Genomic DNA, 16,152 nt, shown 5'->3' on the forward strand with positions numbered 1-16,152 from the left:
GTTCCATTAGGGATTCAACCTAGAACTACATTATTTGGCTCGGTCACAAGGGTGGATTCAAAGCCGTAGCTTAGCCCACAATTTGTTTTTACAGTCACTTGCAACTCCAATTCTGTTATTCTTATTGCTCAGTTGAGTTTTCCTTGTTGTTTTATTTAGCTTTTGCACTTCACATCTTGTTGTGCACTGAAATCAGTGCACTGCCTTCCCTGCCCTTGGCTCATAGCCTTGGTTAGATGTTTTACCATCTTTGTTTCACTGTCACTGCAGCCTTGTGACCTTGCATTTAGTTTTGCATCAATTATCAGCATAGTGTAACTTCATTGCACACTCCCAAGTCCCTGTGGAATGACCCTGTTCTTGCACACAAGCTACAACTGACCCTGTGCACTTGCAGGTATCACTGTAGGCATCCATTTATTGTTTTATTTTCTCACACCTTTTAAAAGCCTACCAGCCTAAAAGTAATTTTTGGTACAATCATTGGCGCCGATATCGAGGATTCGTTAAAATAATCGTGCTTTTCTATTGGGAAAAGTTGGGAAAAATTGTGCACAGATTCCAGCAAAATCCAACAGGAACATAAAAAAGAATTATGGTTGAAGAAAGCGTTGCAAGGGTTGAAGGAGAAATTGTTAAAAGGTTGAATAAACCGTTGTGAGGCTTGAATAAAGTGTTGCAAAACAGTTGAAGAAACCGTGACAAACAGTCAAAGATAGCGTTGTGAAAACCTGATGTTCATCCAACTTCATGTACAGCTCCATATCCAGCGAATCAGGACCGTCAGATTTAGAAGATATGATCCATGTGATCTGTCCAGCTTCGGTCTAGCTTCAGGTCCAATGAACAGATTCAACAGCTAATCTGGTTTGGCAAATAGGTTCAGCTCCAGTCCAACCAAGTCATACCATTTGTGTCCAACCAGTGACACATCAATGCCCAGTCACACGCCGCATCCAGCCTGCCCGGTAGCTTTTGCTTCAGCCTTGTCACATTGCGAGCAAAAATCCTTTCCCCAGCAGCAAGTACAATACATTATACTCAATACTCGACTAGATCTCGAGCATATCAAGTCCACCACGTGGCAAAAAGTCTCTCCTACCACGTGAGCAAATTTCTTTGCAGTTTATTACAGTTGGGGGCGTCTTTGTAATGTTACTACTCACGCTTGGGGGCGACTTACGTTATCGATGATCGATGCGAAGGAAAAACAAACTTCTTAACCCCCAACAAGTTGGATATTAAGAGGGCGCGATGTTTGTACCATCAATAAAATTGATAGAGCCTGCTAATCAAGTCCGTAAAGGAAGATTCCAGAAGTTTCCAGGAGTCTTGTTTCCCAAGTTGCTTGCACATGAAGTTTATATCAGAATTAGGGTTACATAAACAATCTAAATATATGTATCCTAAACCCTAAAAATGGATGGAATTTTAGGTTAACTAATCCAGGGAAAATTATTGTATCCTACAATCAATAAATTATTTCTTTGTTCCTCCGTGGATGTAGGCACAACTTTACGAACCACGTTAAATTCATTTCTTTGTTCATCTTTAATTCGTTTTCTAACCCTAATCGTATCATTATCATCATCAAATCATCGTATTTAGTGCCTAAAAGTAATTTTGAGTACAAACATTGGCGCCGACTATGGGAATTCGAGCGAAAGAATCGTGTTTTATCATTAAGAAAAGTGTGGAAGAAATCATGCACGAGTTTCATGCAAAAATCAGCAACAACAAGGAGGGGGGGACGGGTTAGGGTTCATGCGGAACTGTTGCAAAGGGTTCAGAAAATATGTTGCGAAGTTGAAGAAGATGTTGTGAAACAATTGAAGAAACTGTTGAGAACAATTGAAGAAAGCGTTGCACAATCGAGTTGACTAAAGCGTGGTGAAAACAGTAGCAGCAACCATTGCAAAACCTAATATTCATCCAACCTCACGTACAACTCCAGATCGAGCAAATTTTTCACCGTCTGATTCGCATGATCTCGTCCATAGGATCTTTTCATCCACGGGTCCAGTTTCAGTTTCACCAAGCCGGTTCAGTCAATTGGTTCAGTTTTTGTCCAACCGGGTCAGACTGGTTTAGATCCGGTTCATGTGGTTCAGACCGTTCGGGTCTAACCATCTTCCACGTCATCAAACACACCTGTGTTTCGTGCAAATCCTGTTTCTTTAATAACTTCTGCGATTTAAGTCGGAATTGAGTGATTATTGGATTGTTGGAATCGTATTTCAATTCCCTACAACATGGAAGCAAAAATTCCCGTGTTTGAGAAACTTTTATATGCACTTTGGGAAGTAACATGATCAAGCTTGAGGTTCGTGGATAGCAATATGATCGACTTCGAGGTTCGTGTATAGCGACATGATCGAGTTCGAGATGAGGATTTCTTAGACCCTTCAATGGTTAGCCTTGCCTCACATCGTAAGCATCTAAGTTATCAACTTGCAGGGAGCACATAAGTCTTGCTTTTATCGCAAGCATAAAATCTCGCATTGCATGTGAGTACAAAGACTTGCACATTGGCAAGCATAAAGTATCGTCTCGACCACGATCCCAAATCCCGATGTCGGTATAAAGTCTTGCCGAATTAGGAGCCCAACGCCCGATATTGGTCCAAAGACTCGTACTCAACATAAGCAACAACCATTCTGCCCGACCAAGGAGCGCTTCTGCCTTGTTACGTTGCGAGAAAAATCCTTTCGACAGCCGCAAGCACACACACGACATTTCTCTCAAGACTCGACTAGGTCTCGAGCATAAAGTCCAAGACGCGGCAAAAAGTTTCTCCTTGCACCTGAGCAAATTTTAGTGCAGGTTTTTACACTTGGGGGCATCTTTGTAATGTCTCTACTCACACTTGGGAGAGTTACGTCACTTACGGTCGATGCATAAGGTAAAACAAACTTCTTAACCTCTAACAAGTTGGAGCTTAAGAGGGGGCGATGTTTGCACCATGAATAAACAATGATAGAGCCCGCTAATCAAGCACGTTAATCAATCCCGTGAAGGAAGGTCCTAGAAGTTTCCACATGCCTTGTTTCCCAAGTTGCTTGCACAAGAAGTTTATATCATAATTAGGGTTACATAAACTATATACATACATGTATCCTAAACCCGAAGAAGAAACGGAATTTTAGGTTAGCTACCCAGGGAAAATTATTGTATCCTACAATCAATAAACTATTTCTCTGTTCCCCCGTGGATGTAGGCACAACTTTCCGAACCATGTTAAATCCCACTATTTGTTCATCTCTAATTCATTTTCTAACCCTATTCGCATCGTAATCATCATCAAATCATCGTTTTTAGTGCCTAAAAATAATTTTGGGTACAAACAATGCTGATATAAATTAAGAAATGGCGTGCATATTTTAATATATCTTGATATTAAGTTGTTCTTATATATTAGAATCTAGGATAAAATCTATATTAGAAAGTAAATTCAGAACTATGTATCGAGAGTAGTTTAATCATTATTGTTATTTTTCAACTTATGCAAATTCTACTTTATGTCTATATTTATTTATACATATAAAAAAGTATTTATATGATTAAATTGTGTGATTCATTAACATTGATATATATTGGTTGATAGAAAGCTGCAGTACTTGTTTTAATAAATATATCTTTGTATTGGCAGCGAAGAGATAGAGTTTGATACTTTTATATAGATACAATTATTTATTAATTTATTATGTTCTCATGATACCATTGATGCTTATTTTCTTGTGTTTATGGTTAATTGTTTTGATTTATATCGAGCAAAATCACTTGTTTTTGATCATTGGACTATACCAAAATTGTTTATGGTTATCTCATATGTATGATATGTAACTCTGTCACTCCATTTTATTTCTTTACTGATAAATTATGTTTTACTATCAATCGAAGATGAAAGTCAACACAAAAATTTACACAATGGTGTATTAACATATGTTTAATTTAAAAATATGAAAGAGTGATATAAAATATATATTATCGGTCTCAACCTACATTAATGTCATTCTTGGATTTTTTTTATACATTAATATATTATATATAAAAATATATTTTCTTTGAATATGTTATGTGAGGATTTTTTTTTCTTTATATTTTGATGTCTTTGTTTTTTTATCTGATTTTACAGTTGTTCCAAATAATACCATTCCTTTTAAATTAAATAATAACATTAAAAAATATCTTTTTCTTTTTCTCCGAAATGTGTTGCTAGTGATACACCGAAAATAAAAATATACCTAGAAAATGATGTAAACAAATTTTTTTTGTTCCATTTCTCCAAAATGTGTTGCTAGTGATACACCGAAAATAAAAACACATTTTGTTTTTTTGTTCTTTCTTTGATTTAGATCGTCCACTTTTTGTTGTTTGACATACCATTAAGCATATGAATTTGGTGATTGAGGTGTGATGCAAATGTGGGGTGTACTAGCATCTTATTTAATACCACAATGATCATCTCGGTTTTATACTCCATAAGTTAGACCATATTGTGGGTCAAAGAATTGGATATTTATTTTTTGGCTTCCAACTAGACATAGGTATGTATCAAAGAATGAAAGTTAATATTTTATTTGAAGTTCCATTTTTCTTTTCCGTAAAGCCTGAAGAATTTTAGTACGAAGAGAATTATTATTCATATGGTTCAGAGTCAAGATATGTGTTACATGTATTGTAGAGTACCGTATAATATGGTACATACGAACTAACACTGAGGAAATAATATGGGTGGAAAGGCTTGTTTTGTGTATGATGTATTGAAGAATTATATAATATTTTTTTCTACCTTTTTAGATTTTATTTGAAGTTAATATTTTACCTTTCTTTTTAAGGATAAAATATTAAGAGATTGCTCCCGGAGGGGCTCGAACCCGCAACCTTCGGCTCATCAGACCAACGCTCTAACCAACTGAGCTACACGAGCAATTGTTAATATTTAACCTAGCATTAATGTAAGTCATTGTTTACTATTTTTGAAGCAAAAGTTATTGAGGTCGACGGAGTTGAATATCATAGAAAAGCCGATATTTATATTCCCCAGTTAGGGGAACATTTATAAATACCTCAAAGTGAAAGATGAGAAAGTCCGTAACATAAAGTATACAAAAATATCTAGTTAAGTTTAATGAGTAATCCAGAAAAAAAGTTCCATACAGACAATTTTTTTAGGAAGACCATAATTTCATAACTAAAATTTTATTAAAAAATTCTCGTACACCGATAAAGAAATAAAAATTAAATATCATAAGACTTATTTCGAAGAAAAATTCGTACGATGCCATGGAAACCAAATTTTATCTAACTAAGTCCGTGGTTCGTTCAAATATGAAACATCTATATCTAAAGAAACGAAAAGATAATATGAACTTTTACGTGTATACTAAATTTATTCAAATATGAAACGAAAATCTAATACCTACCATCATAATTAACTCAATGTCATAAATAAATAAAAAATTGATGAATTTACGTAGTAGATGAAGACAAAAGTGAAAATTTAAGTATTTAGGAGGAAAAAGACTTACTTAAAAATAGAATCGGTGTAGACTAGTCTTTAGTTTTTCGTATTTAAACTCTAAACCTAAAGAAATTTCTTTTGTTTTCGGTTAAATCAAGATTAATTGTTTACTATAGTTTTATAGTTCGAATTGGATACGGGAATAAGGATAAATTTCAGAAGGATTATTTATACATGTACGTGTGTAAATAATTATTATGTAATATGATCGTAAGTTTAAAGTATAATTAAAGTATGTGTCGTATAGCTTATAGTTTATGCCTTAGGGTCATAAAGCAATTTTATACAGTCAATTAACTTTTTAAACCTAATGTTTTCCTGACTCAGTTAACTCTGTGTGTTAACGATACTGATTTTTTAACAAAACCCTAACGTAAATATATGACCGTTTCACTGTAATTAACTACCGTTTCAGTCAACAGTGATGGTGAAGATGCCTGCTCGTTATTTATTTTCAACTCAATAATTTCTTTATTCTTTCACGGTAACTCTGAAACATATATCAGAATCGTTTACCACTATAGAAATTCCTCATCATCAACAATAATAACAAACAACAACAAAATTTATATTAAAAGATATAAATAAATAACAATTGATATAATCATCCACAAACTAATCGAGGAGGAGAAGGAGATGAAGATATTAATCTAAAAATAGAAATGTTCATCAAGCATTCTTGCGTTGTCCAGGTATAGTAACGTTACTTCAGTAATATATGGAGGTTATTCAATGTAATACTCACGAGTTGAGATTAAATATGTTATCCATATAAAGATGTTTTTAATATATAGAAATTTTTACTTTTTACTTAATGTGATAATAAGTATTCTCAATAACACATGATTTCATTTTTGTATTCTCAATAACACAAAATAATAAGTATTTTCAACTCAATAATTTCTTTATTCATTCACGATAACTCTTAAACATATATCAAAATCGTTCACCACTATATAAATATCTCATCATTAACAATAATAACAAACAACAACAAAATCTATATTAAAAGATATAATAAATAACAATTGATATAATCATCCACAAACTAATAGAGGAGGAGAAGGAGATGAAGATATTAATCTAAAAACGGAAATGTTCATCAAGCATTCTTGCATTGTCCAAGTATATTAACGGTACTTTATTAATATATGGAGGTTATTCAATGTAATGCTCACGAGTTGAGATTAAATATGTTATCAATATAAAGATGTTTTTAATGTATAGAAATTTTTACTTTTTACTTAATGTGATAATAAGTATTCTCAATAACAAAGGATTTCATTTTTGTATGCCCATCCTTCATATACAATGTTTCTTTTGCTATGATAACCTTCGTATTGGGTAAGAAGAATTGGGTAGGTTTTTGCATCTAAATCCAATCATTTTATTATGATCTTGGCTTCAATAACGAAGCCCAACCTCAAACATAATCTCACAACATAGTCATAAGTAGTTGGGTCTGCTCTTAAACATTCAATCAGATTATTCATTTGACCTTTCTCAGAAAATTCTAGAACCAAACCTCCATAAAATGTGTCTTTAAACTGAACATTTTCTCTTGGGCTCAGTGAGTAACTTTTATGTATTTGAAGCAATGCATGTATCTATTTGAAACTCCCTTCATTCATCAAATCAAAAGAGATTTTGTTGGCTCTTATAATAACTCTTGCCATAATTTCAGTGACACATATTTAAAATATACGAACTAACACTAAGGCAATAATATTGGTGGAAAGGGTTGTTTTGTATTCTCAATAACACAGGATAATAAGTATTTTCAACTCAATAATTTCTTTATTCTTTCACGATAACTCTTAAACATATATCAAAATCGTTCACCACTATATAAATTCCTCATCATTAACAATAATAACAAACAACAACAAAATCTATATTAAAAGAGATAATAAATAACAATTGATATAATCATCCACAAACTAATCGAGGAGGAGAAGGAGATGAAGATATTAATATAAAAACAGAAATGTTCATCAAGCATTCTTGCGTTGTCCAGGTATATTAACGGTACTTTATTAATATATGGAGGTTATTCAATGTAATATTCACGAGCTGAGATTAAATATGTTATCAATATGAAGATGTTTTCAATATATAGAAATTTTTACTTTTTACTTAATGTGATAATAAGTATTCTCAATAACACAGGATTTCATTTTTGTATGCCCATCCTTCATAAGGTTTTTGCCATACAATGTATTTTCAATCCAATCATTTTATTATGATTTATTTGAAGTTAATATTTTACCTTTCTTTTGAAGCATAAAATATTAAGAGATTGCTCCCGGAGGGGCTCGAACCCGCAACCTTCGGCTCATCAGACCGACACTCTAACCAACTGAGATACATGAGCAATTGTTAATATTTAACCTAGCATTAATGTAAGTCATTGTTTACTATTTTTGAAGAAAAAGTTATTGAGGTCGACGGAGTTGAATATCATATAAAAGCCGAGATTTCTATTCCCCAGTTAGGGAAACATTTATAAATACCTCAAAGTGAAAGATGAGAAGGTCCATTACATAAAGTATACAAAAATATCTAGTTAAGTTTAATGAGTAATCCAGAAAAAAAGTTCCATACAGACAATTTTTTCAGGAAGACCATAATTTCATAACTAAAATTTTATTAGAAAATTCTCGTACACCGATAAAGAAATAAAAATTAAATATCATAAGACTTATTTCGAAGAAAAATTCGTACGATGCCATGGAAACCAAATTTTATCTAACTAAGTCCGTGGTTCGTTCAAATATGAAACATCTATATCTAAAGAAACGAAAAGATAATATGAACTTTTACGTGTATACTAAATTTATTCAAATATGAAACGAAAATCTAATACCTACCATCATAATTAACTCAATGTCATAAATAAATAAAAAATTGATGAATTTACGTAGTAGATGAAGACAAAAGTGAAAATTTAAGTATTTAGGAGGAAAAAGACTTACTTAAAAATAGAATCGGTGTAGACTAGTCTTTAGTTTTTCGTATTTAAACTCTAAAACTAAAGAAATTTCTTTTGTTTTCGGTTAAATCAAGATTAATTGTTTACTATAGTTTTATAGTTCGAATTGGATACGGGAATAAGGATAAATTTCAGAAGGATTATTTTATACATGTACGTGTGTAAATAATTATTATGTAATATGATCGTAAGTTTAAAGTATAATTAAAGTATGTGTCGTATAGCTTATAGTTTATGCCTTAGGGTCATAAAGCAATTTTATACAGTCAATTAACTTTTTAAACCTAATGTTTTCCTGACTCAGTTAACTCTGTGTGTTAACGATACTGATTTTTTAACAAAACCCTAACGTAAATATATGACCGTTTCACTGTAATTAACTACCGTTGCAGTCAACAGTGATGGTGAAGATGCCTGCTCGTTATTTATTTTCAACTCAATAATTTCTTTATTCTTTCACGGTAACTCTGAAACATATATCAAAATCGTTTACCACTATAGAAATTCCTCATCATCAACAATAATAACAAACAACAACAAAATTTATATTAAAAGATATAAATAAATAACAATTGATATAATCATCCACAAACTAATCGAGGAGGAGAAGGAGATGAAGATATTAATCTAAAAATAGAAATGTTCATCAAGCATTCTTGCGTTGTCCAGGTATATTAACGGTACTTTATTAATATATGGAGGTTATTCAATGTAATATTCACGAGCTGAGATTAAATATGTTATCAATATGAAGATGTTTTCAATATATAGAAATTTTTACTTTTTACTTAATGTGATAATAAGTATTCTCAATAACACAGGATTTCATTTTTGTATGCCCATCCTTCATAAGGTTTTTGCCATACAATGTATTTTCAATCCAATCATTTTATTATGATTTATTTGAAGTTAATATTTTACCTTTCTTTTGAAGCATAAAATATTAAGAGATTGCTCCCGGAGGGGCTCGAACCCGCAACCTTCGGCTCATCAGACCGACACTCTAACCAACTGAGATACATGAGCAATTGTTAATATTTAACCTAGCATTAATGTAAGTCATTGTTTACTATTTTTGAAGAAAAAGTTATTGAGGTCGACGGAGTTGAATATCATATAAAAGCCGAGATTTCTATTCCCCAGTTAGGGAAACATTTATAAATACCTCAAAGTGAAAGATGAGAAGGTCCATTACATAAAGTATACAAAAATATCTAGTTAAGTTTAATGAGTAATCCAGAAAAAAAGTTCCATACAGACAATTTTTTCAGGAAGACCATAATTTCATAACTAAAATTTTATTAGAAAATTCTCGTACACCGATAAAGAAATAAAAATTAAATATCATAAGACTTATTTCGAAGAAAAATTCGTACGATGCCATGGAAACCAAATTTTATCTAACTAAGTCCGTGGTTCGTTCAAATATGAAACATCTATATCTAAAGAAACGAAAAGATAATATGAACTTTTACGTGTATACTAAATTTATTCAAATATGAAACGAAAATCTAATACCTACCATCATAATTAACTCAATGTCATAAATAAATAAAAAATTGATGAATTTACGTAGTAGATGAAGACAAAAGTGAAAATTTAAGTATTTAGGAGGAAAAAGACTTACTTAAAAATAGAATCGGTGTAGACTAGTCTTTAGTTTTTCGTATTTAAACTCTAAAACTAAAGAAATTTCTTTTGTTTTCGGTTAAATCAAGATTAATTGTTTACTATAGTTTTATAGTTCGAATTGGATACGGGAATAAGGATAAATTTCAGAAGGATTATTTTATACATGTACGTGTGTAAATAATTATTATGTAATATGATCGTAAGTTTAAAGTATAATTAAAGTATGTGTCGTATAGCTTATAGTTTATGCCTTAGGGTCATAAAGCAATTTTATACAGTCAATTAACTTTTTAAACCTAATGTTTTCCTGACTCAGTTAACTCTGTGTGTTAACGATACTGATTTTTTAACAAAACCCTAACGTAAATATATGACCGTTTCACTGTAATTAACTACCGTTGCAGTCAACAGTGATGGTGAAGATGCCTGCTCGTTATTTATTTTCAACTCAATAATTTCTTTATTCTTTCACGGTAACTCTGAAACATATATCAAAATCGTTTACCACTATAGAAATTCCTCATCATCAACAATAATAACAAACAACAACAAAATTTATATTAAAAGATATAAATAAATAACAATTGATATAATCATCCACAAACTAATCGAGGAGGAGAAGGAGATGAAGATATTAATCTAAAAATAGAAATGTTCATCAAGCATTCTTGCGTTGTCCAGGTATAGTAACGTTACTTTATTAATATATGGAGGTTATTCAATGTAATATTCACGAGTTGAGATTAAATATGTTATCAATATAAAGATGTTTTTAATATATAGAAATTTTTACTTTTTACTGAATGTGATAACAAGTATTCTCAATAACACAGGACTTCATTTTCCCCCTTTTTTATTACGTGTCATATCCAAATGGTTATATATAAACCCTAATAGTTTTTCTTCCAAAAACAACACTATCATTAAAAATTAAGTGGAATTTACATTATGATCAAAAATCTCAACATCAATAATGGGGGTACTAGTTTATTAAGGAGAGTACCAAAAATCGTATAACACGAACTACAAAAATTCGAAACGTCTTAACTTTTTATTTGATTTTTGGTACCCTCCACGATAACTAGTACCCTATTAACAACCACACCAAATTTACCTAGGGTTATATGACTCAAAATTTATCGTACAAAATCCTTTAAGTGAGACTAAATCAACACTTACGCTAGTTTGATAAGATATTTTAGTTCGGCCAAATAGATTATGATCAATAATATAATTTTTGTATATTACAAATAAAACTCATATGTCTCATTGGGATCTTAAATTGTAGTTCTTTTTTTCTTTTAATCATTTAATGGCATGTTATATATCGTTGATGGCATATATATGCCATTCAGTTCTAATAAAAAAGATAGGTGTTGGAACTCTAAAAAACAAAAAACAGAAACTCTAAAATACCAATGTAACTGATCCTAGCCGTTATAATCATATAAAACTCTACCGTTACCATTGGAAAGAGACAATCATGTATAAGATAATAAAATTTGGACTAATATTTGCACCCTTAAAAATACCATTAGCAATCCTCTCTGCTAAATGCCAACAACTGTCTTGTACAGTGGTTAAGGCATCCCTTTTCGTCCATAGTGCGGGAGGGAGGTATGAAGTTCGATTCCCACTTGGGAAGGTTGGAACCTCCATTTTCTCCAATTTTCTCTATGGATAGAGGTGAGATTGGATCTTGTTGATGGGGTGGCGGTTGGATTAGCAGTGGGGCTAATCCATCTTGCTAGGTATGCTCAGGGGATGGGCTTAGTTGTGCCGTATCAAAAAAAAAGAAAAGAAATCATGTCTGCTAAACCATCCAAGAATGGAGATTTCCCTGCACTATTATGACCCATGACAGTCGTGGCAAGATATTTTGGTGCATACACTGCAATGTCATGCAATAAGTCCAGTAATGCTTAATCCACCGGGGCTGAAATTCCGTGGAATCAACCGTAAGACAAAGATTGGAGTGGGACCCATGATCCCACCCCTGCAAGATTTAACGGATCCCAGGGAATGTGACACGCGGTGATTTCCACGGTGCCCAACCCCGGTAGCTGTAGCATCACTCCAACAAGTCTACATCTTCCTTGTGCCATTCCCTAGCAATCTTATGCTTGTCAAGATCGATAATCTAACTACTTTAAAAGCCTAAGTCATATGAAATCCCACGTCGCACGGTAGAAGTACCTTCTTCCTCCTTCGATAGTGACCCTCATCCATTCTTAGAATTGCTCCGTTCCCCTTTTCCTGAAAGGAGAGAAAAACAAGGTTTTTCCTGAGAGAAAAACAAGGCTTTTTTTTCACAAAATAAAGAATTTTTTTATTAATCCTGGGAAAAAATATATATTGAGATTCTCTCGGCCTTTTCTTATGCGACAAACCAGAGTTCTTCCTCTCTATTCTCCTCTCGATTTTCCTGCTGCAACAGAGCTTTATCAACTGCATCGTTTCTTTTCTACCTTCCGTTCTCCGCCTCTTTTCCTCTATCTCGAATTTTCGACTTATATATTTTCAATTTTAGATCTCTCTATGTTGTTGATTTAAATTTTAACAACTAGGGTTTTTTGATTCGTAGAATCGATCGATGGAATAAGAAGAAGAAGATATTTCGAGGTGACATTCATGAAACCCTAGCTTGATTTCTTTGTCTTTTTTACTCGATTCAACGATGATATGTTGAAGTGTATTTTCAGTTTTATCTTTTTTTTAAATGAAATCGGAAGCTTTCTTCGTAACCCATGAGACTTATTGAAGTTGAAGCAAAGGGTTTGTTTGATTTTTCTTATTCTTAGTTTTTTCGATTTTGCGAAGATTGATTCAATGGGGTTTGTGTTGAGTTCCCAGATACTTCGATTTGGAGAAGATTGTATGTTTTTTGATTGCACAGATTTAAAGATCACTTGGATTAATTCTTAGGGTTCTTCAATTTTTAGTAGCATGTTATTGATATTGCAGCAAAGGGTTTGTTGATTTTTGCAGGATATTTTGTATGGTATAGAGCTAAATAGTTGATTTGTTGCAGCGATTGTTGTGTAATTTAGTTTTGGGTTGTTGTTTTAAGACACACACTTTGTTTGTTCACTTGCAGGATGTTTTCAACTCTCTCAAGAACTAAAACCTCAATCTCACAACAATGGATTTGGAAATCCATGTAAAAGCAGCTGTTGGAACCGCTGAACTACCTGGTAATTAAATCACCTCAATTAAAAATTATTATTGTTTTTCTTACATTGGAAGAAAATAAAATTCCAAACCATATGCATTTGATTGACATTACTAACAAACCCCAACGGTTATCTATTTTCCCTTTTTTAATATGTTTCAGATTTTTTTCTTCTCTTAATATTCCTTCTTGAAAATAATTCTGTAAATTCCAATGAATCAATAAGAACATTCATTTATTCTAAGAAACTCTAATTTTATCGACTTTTGCAAATGAGATGAAAGATACTTATGTTGGAATTGATTGTGAAGGTTGTTTTTAGGCATACCAAAAACTTTCTAGGCATATCAAGTGAAGACAAAAAGGGATGTCAAATAAAAAAAATCAGAAAGCCCTTTAACCAAATTTTTTTATAATGACAAATCTTCCCTTTATGTATTAGTGTTGATAATCTGGATTCGTGATTAAAAATATTGTTTAGTGATTAAGATAATTTTCAGAATTATAAGGTTTGTTTGTGTAGATGATAAATTTTGGGGGAAATTTTTTTTTATTGAGAAGGAAAGAAATATCTTGATTCAATTGAGGATGAGGAGGGTCATTCTTCATACAAAAAACCTAGGAAAATACATATCAACTACAACAATGATTCCCGAATGGATGATTTCTTAGATTATGAAAATGATTTTACGCAAACTCAAACTCAAACTCAAGAACAAGCTCAAGGTGATGATTTTTATGAGCCAAATCCATATGATGAAGACATTGGTGAGGAACCCAATGCTTCTAGTACACAGGTACACTTCTATATTATGCTTAATCTCACTTTTATAGCTTGAAATTATCATAAGTTTTTATTCTTTCATTGAGGTTTGGCGAACCAGGAAGGGGTTCGACTTACATCTATGAGCCGAACCAATCCCTTGATGAACAATTCGGCTAGATGAAACTATTTAGGCATGCGCCGAACATATATTTTCCACTTCCAACCCATTTGCTAGACACTAGTTCGGCTTGTATAAAATTTTCCTAGAAAGTAGAACCTATTCCTGAGAGTTCTGGAATAAAAAATGTTAATGGTTCGGCTTATATAATCAAAATCGTATGAGCTGAACATACCGGTAAATATCATTTGGTACAAAGTTTGTTGATTGTTCGGCACATATTTAGAATATCGTATAAGCCGAAACCTCTGTATGTACAAGATTCGGCACATTCTATGATTATCGTATAAGCTGAATCTAACTATTAATTTTTCCTTCGTTGTATTGAACCTTGTGATATTCTTGTAGATCACGTTTTCCGGACCTGTACCGATGGAAAATCAACCTGATCCAATAGAAGTAATTCACGAAGATACTAAGGATCACTTCCAAAATGATTTGGTATGTAAGAACTTGGTGTTTACCTTATTGTTATAGGAATATTCCGAAGTTTTTATTACTAATTATTTGTGTTTGAATCAATGTAGAGATGTAAAACTAAACCCGAAGCACTGGCTTGGGCTGAGGAACACGCGATGTAGATAAATTGCGTACTAGTTAAAGGACGACAAAGCCGAGGGAATCAGTTTGAATTGATTTGTGAATATTGCTAAACTACCGGTGGAGACACGAGTAAAGAAAAAGAAGGAATTCTTGAAACATTATGAACATAATGAGATGTTGTGGGCTTCTTTCCATGGAGAATGGGACGCTTTGATATGGTCAATCACCGAGTATGTTTACGAAGAAAATGTAAAAATGCTTATTAACCATTGGAAGACCGACTACCCTGACATCATTACTTACTTGTCTTCCAACTTTTCCTTATTCATCTGCTTCTTCTAAAATTTCAGTTCCTCTACCTCCCGCTCCCAAGTTTTTCTTACCTCCTCCTCGAGGATCGGAAGTTTTAGAAGTAGAAGAAGTTACCTCCATCTTCTTTCTCCTATTAGCTGTAACGTTCCTGACACACGTATAAAACTTATAAGCCTAATACTTCGAACAACAAAATAAAACAAACTATATATGAAATATAAATTTGAAACACCAAAAACTTTTCAACAAATAACAAGGTTCGGCTAACCCGAAGTAACACAAACGAGCCGAACTATGTATTTAGATTTTGATTATCATACACAGAAAGTGGTTCGGCTTATAGGTACAACACACTTGCAAGTCGATCCTCTATATTCGGCTCATAACTCATACTATCGAATAAGCCGAATCTAAACTTATGAAATGAAACACATATTCGGCGCATAATGAAATCATGTAATAAGCCGAACCTACACTTGCACAACTTATGAAAAATTCTAACAATACATATTCGGCGCAAAACTAGTAGAATCGAATAAGACGAATCTAAACTTATGAAATGAAACGCATATTCGGCACATAATGAAATCATGGGATAAGCCGAACCTACACTTGCACAATTTATGAAAAATTCTAACAATACATGTTCGGCTCAAATCTAGTAGTATCGAACAAGCCGAATCTACACTTATGGATTAAAACATATATTCGGCGCATAACGAAATCATTGAATAAGCCGAACCTACATTTATGGAAACCAAGATATGGTTCGGCTCAAAACTAAAAGTGTCGAATAAGCCGAATCTACATACATGGGTGGTATTTAACAAAGTTCGGCTCAAAACTAAATTAAACTGTTAAGCCGAACTGTTCATCTACACTTTCATAGATCAATTTAAAGATCAGTTCGGCGCAAATATAGACTTAATTTTGAGCCGAACCATGAACTGTAACCGCCAAAAAACCCTATTTTTTGACGTATTAACCTATTATAACAATCAAAAATAACAAATAGTGATATGGGTTTGTAGAA

The 16,152-nt window shown here is 32.6% G+C and overlaps 3 non-coding genes across 3 annotated transcripts; all 3 read right to left on the reverse strand.

Annotated features, from left to right (window-relative positions):
• Nucleotides 1-4,856: 4,856 nt before the first annotated feature.
• Nucleotides 4,857-4,930, reverse strand: TRNAI-GAU. Its single transcript has one exon. It is a non-coding gene; the product is annotated as a tRNA-Ile (tRNA).
• Nucleotides 4,931-7,824: 2,894 nt separating this feature from the next.
• Nucleotides 7,825-7,898, reverse strand: TRNAI-GAU. The gene has a single exon. It is a non-coding gene; the product is annotated as a tRNA-Ile (tRNA).
• A 1,570-nt stretch (nucleotides 7,899-9,468) lies between these two features.
• Nucleotides 9,469-9,542, reverse strand: TRNAI-GAU. The gene has a single exon. It is a non-coding gene; the product is annotated as a tRNA-Ile (tRNA).
• Nucleotides 9,543-16,152: the final 6,610 nt, after the last annotated feature.

Source organism: Papaver somniferum, chromosome 6, assembly GCF_003573695.1.
Source record: "Papaver somniferum cultivar HN1 chromosome 6, ASM357369v1, whole genome shotgun sequence".
Lineage (NCBI taxonomy): Eukaryota > Viridiplantae > Streptophyta > Magnoliopsida > Ranunculales > Papaveraceae > Papaver > Papaver somniferum.